This window comes from Somniosus microcephalus, chromosome 29, assembly GCF_052327205.1.
Source record: "Somniosus microcephalus isolate GS21.2 chromosome 29, FLI_Smic_1.0, whole genome shotgun sequence".
Lineage (NCBI taxonomy): Eukaryota > Metazoa > Chordata > Chondrichthyes > Squaliformes > Somniosidae > Somniosus > Somniosus microcephalus.
The window spans coordinates 5,977,551-5,982,321 of NC_141015.1; the positions used below are offsets into that span (position 1 = coordinate 5,977,551).

The 4,771-nt window shown below is 46.7% G+C and overlaps 1 pseudogene; it reads left to right on the forward strand.

The window, feature by feature from the left end:
• Window positions 1–1,144: 1,144 nt before the first annotated feature.
• LOC147098410 (histone H2A type 2-C-like) lies at window positions 1,145–1,534 on the forward strand (annotated as a pseudogene).
• Window positions 1,535–4,771: the final 3,237 nt, after the last annotated feature.

The window sequence follows — 4,771 nt, forward strand, 5'->3', positions numbered from 1 at the left end:
GCAAAACAGTTCCAGACCCCCACCACCCTGTGGGTGAAAATAAAATCTCAACTGACGGAATGTGTGAACCTGTTCAGGAACTCCCACTCCAGTGTCCGGGTCACACACTCGGTTTATCAGTAATTCGGATGATAATGAACAGCGTCTCCATGTGGCCCATTTAATGAATGATAAAAGCGATTTGTGAAACAATCACATTTTTGCTGATTTAAGTGTTGTAAGAAAGGAGTCTGAGCATGCGCTAAAATTCAAGCTACGCCTCCCCCTCCCGCACACTTTTGAAACGGACGGGAAGGGCCCCTGCGAGCACCGCTCCCCCAGCTCGGCCAGCGGAGGCCGTTTCCTCTGTGCTCGGCTGATAAGAACTACAAACACGGTCATGGTCGCTCTTTCCCTTTGCTCTCAGTCCCGTTCATTTACAGCGCCTGCCGACGAATTAAAAGCTTGTTTAAGGGACGAGACACTGATTTCAGTCACTTTATTCTCTGTCAAGACCTTTCCAATGCTTTAATGCCATTTGTGATTCATCCGTGTATTAATTGAGACTTCCTGCAGTGTAACAACCCAGAATGGGATTTATTTTAGAAAACAGAACGGGGTCAGTTTGATCACTCTGTCCCTCTTCTCTTCTTACAGAAGGACTCCCAGTTCTAGCTTCACTCCCGCAGCAGTGCCTGTGCGAATGATCGATCGATAATCTGTGAATCCTCACTTTTACAAAGATTGAGCTGGAATGTGTCCTGTTTCAAAGTCAATGGAAATTGATTCCCGCCCCTTGCAGTTTCAAATTGAACGCGGAATTAATTCTGATTGTAACAGCCTGGAATTTGCAAGGGAGAGATGGAATAAGACAAAAGGAAGAAAAAACATGTTCGGAATTCTTTGGCTAATGGTGAATTTATTAACTTAATTCGCTCGTTAGGAAAATATTGGCGGGCTTTTTGAAATTAAAAAATCGTTGGCGGTCTGACTTGAGAACAGTTATTTCCAGTCACTTTTCATTGGCGGGAAAAACAGACCGTGATTGGTCACCGGAAAGCATCAATGAAATTCACCAGTTCGCTATCGCATTCCTCCAGAAGGTATAAGAAGGGCAGATGTGGGAGGAGATTTTCAAATTTTTCTGAACCTGCCGATTATGGAAATGTCTGGAAGAGGAAAAACCAGCGGTAAAGCTCGGGCCAAGGCCAAGTCTCGCTCATCCCGGGCCGGACTGCAGTTCCCTGTGGGCCGTGTTCACAGGCTCCTGTGAAAGGGCAACTATGCTGAGCGTGTGGGTGCCGGAGCCCCGGTCTACATGGCTGCTGTGCTCGAGTATCTGACCGCTGAAATCCAGGAGCTAGCCGGCAACGCGGCCCGGGACAACAAGAAGACCCGCATCATCCCCAGACACCTGTAGCTGGCCGTCCGCAACTACGAGGAGCTGAACAAGCTGCTGGGAAAGGTGACCATCGCTCAGGGCGGGGTGTTGCCTAATATCCAGGCGGTGCTGCTGCCCAAGAAAACCAACACTGCCAGCTCCAAGAGCAAGTAAACCGCACAAGATTAAATCTAATAACCCAAAGGCTCTTTTCAGAGCCACCCACATTATCTTTGAAAGGGCTGGTTACTGTTCTGTTCCATGGGTCACAATTATCTCCGATGTACGATAACATGTTAAATCTTAAAATCTACTTTGAAATTCACAGATTTGCCCATTAAGTTATCTATCCCCCACTCACCTGATAATCAATCGCTGCCACACAGATACAATTGGTATCCTGTATTAAGGAATATTCCCTCACTCCCAAGCAGTACTAGTGAGTGAGTGGTAGTGCATTTCCTATACTCATCTGTCATTCCCACAATGAGACAGTACCAGAGAGTGACAGATAAAGTATCTAGTTTAGCCTCACCAGACAATTTAAAAATGTCACATTGTACCAGACTCAGATACAGTATCTGTCGTTTTTCAACATCCAATCTGCCACTGACAATGCAAAGTGACAGATGCGTTGTCTATCATATGCACATTTGTCAATCCCGCACTAACACACTGTGCAAGAGAGTGACAGATACAGTATCTGTCCCATATTCAGAAGTGAATCTCACCTTGCCACATAGTACCAGAGTGACAGAGGAAGTGTCTATCCCACACTCAATGATCAACCACACTGTTCACAATAAAATCTGGTGAGCGCGTCCATCTGCTTTTAATGGTTGTTTGGAGTTTTCAGCTTGACCAATAATCTACTTGGCAATGGATTTAAGCGGAACATAAACACGGTGCTGAGGAATCTGTCGAAATCAAAATGGTTTCTGCTGAATCATTGTCTCTTGTTACAGCACTCGCTTTCAGCCAGTAGATGACAAAGACGTCTAATAGTTTGGAGAGTGCGGATTGTGTCCACACATCCAGACCGCCGTGAGTCTGGTGCTGCCCGGAGAGCTGGCCAAGCACGGGGTGGCAAAGAATGCCAGCTCCAAGTAAAACTCCACAATTTACTGACAGAAATATGGAAATCACAACGGGTCCTTTAAGAGCCACCCAGAGCCTCTCTGCAGGAGCCCCCTGTTTAATGCACTGATTTCGTCAGTTTATTCATTCCGGCTAAAGTCCTGTCAATCTGGTGAGGAAATTATCAGAAAATTAGTGAAACTGCCCCAATTTAATGTCTGTCTCGGTTGAATTTAATAATTATAAATAAAATCTTTCTTTTTTGAATTTGGTGGAATGTTTCAAACTTAATTTTAAAACTGATCAATTGAGGCCAATAGTTTATTCTGCTAAGGAAATGGGATTCCAATCAAGCGACCAATCCGAAGTAGCCTCAGGATACAGCGGGCTCCGAGAGTTGGAACTGGAGTCATTACAGTCCATCCAATGACTTTACTTAAACCCTTGAATTTCACAATCCCCGACAGTATCTGTGCAGGAAGCAAACTTCAGAAGGAGAATAATCTCACAAGTTGGCCTCTTGTCACAGCAGCTCGGTTTAACCTATTGTGAGGTGGAAAGCTCCGGTTCCCCGTCACACCATCTGTCTGATATATAAAAGCTGAATGGAAACAGAACACTGAGCGCATGGACACCCAGGAAGACTAAAGGAGCATTTCACTGTGAGGGGAGAATACAGGGTCCGGCCCAAAGAGTCACTTGTAACCCCATAATCCTTATAATTCTGAAGCTACTCCTCACCCCAATATATCCCCGCTCCCGGTCCTGGGGCGCTGCTCTCTCTCTGAGGCGGTGTGGGGTTCTAAGAAGAGCCTTTGTTTTGTGCCCTGGATGTTGTCACCAAGCACTTTACGGTGGCGCTTGGCTCCGCCTTTTCCCAGACCTTTGCCTCCTTTACCTCTTCCAGTTATGACGATTCCTCACAGGAATATAAACTGAATGATAAACTCTCGCCGTCCTGATGTATTTATGAAGCCAGCCCGGATCTGGTTGAGAAAAGCAAAGTGTGAGAGAGGCTGGGAGGAGACAGAATCAGAGTGACAGGCAGAGCAGAGACAGCGTCATCTGAGCTTCAGCTCCGCCTCCAGCTTTCAGGCTTCAGCATTGAAATATTTGCCTGCACCTCCCCCTCTCCCCGCACAGTGTTTAAAGCGACAGGAAGGGCCCATGCGAGCTCCTCTCCCCCAGCTCTGCCAGCGGGGGCCGTTTCCTCTGTGCTCGGCTGATGATCGCTGAACACATCAGGGAGCGGAGATATCACGGGCCCGAGTAAGGGAGCAAACAGCAGCCTCCTCACAGCAGCACATCACATTGGGACTGTGTCCACAGATGGGCTTTGAGTCGGGGCAAGTTCATCGGAAGCCGGGGATTGTCTGTAAGAGACAGATTGGAACAGGAACTAGTTCCGGAACATGGAGTGAGTGGGGGAAGGAAGAGGCCATTCTCGGGCTGTGTGTGTACAGAGTAAGGTAACATAGAAAGTAAATCACCTCGCACTTTCAAATCATTGCTGCTTTCTCCAAATCAGCAGTGAATGTTCCTGATTCAGTTCCAATCTCACCGTGTCTGTTGTTATTGTTCAGTGAACAAGGAAACACAGCCTGACAGTGAGGATGTGCGGAGATTCACAACGTGCATCGATTGCAGGCAGCAGGTGAGAAGAACACATTTCAAAAATCGGTTATTTCCTTTGAGTTCTCCAGAACCGTGTTGCTGGTGATCGAGAGATACATTGTGGCTCCCTCAGATACATCAGCATCCAGGCTCTGAGACACTCTGTTAACTATTCAGGCCCTCAACTCGGTTTCAATATACTGCAAAAAATAAATGTGCAGCCCAGCTACCTATGGAATTATTCCAGGAAGCGATTCAGCATTGTACACCTGCTCCCGTGGGAGTGGGAGATATAAACCTGGAGTGTGCCAATCGGATGGTCCCATTCATGGTCCAGTGCTGGGTTTGGGTTTTGTCTGGATGCTGATAACTTACTGTAGAACCGTCCTACACCCCTGGTGTGGATAATCTGAGTGCCGCTGTACTGTAGTGAAGTCAGACAATGACACTGTTTGTATCGCGGTTTCCCCTCTCCAGATACTTTACTTTATATAAACAAACACGTTAATTATTACTTTATTGTTATAGTCTCCCAGCACCTGTCCATATCCTACAACTAATATTGTTCTCTTTGTTATTCCCAGAGCAAAATACTTCAACGAGCCGGAATAAATGGCTCTTTCCTCCACCCGGAACACAAGGAACAGTGCAGGCAGCTCCTTCTCACTCACAGTAAGAACATTATCACTCACAGAGCTCAGAGACACCGAACTGGCCTCA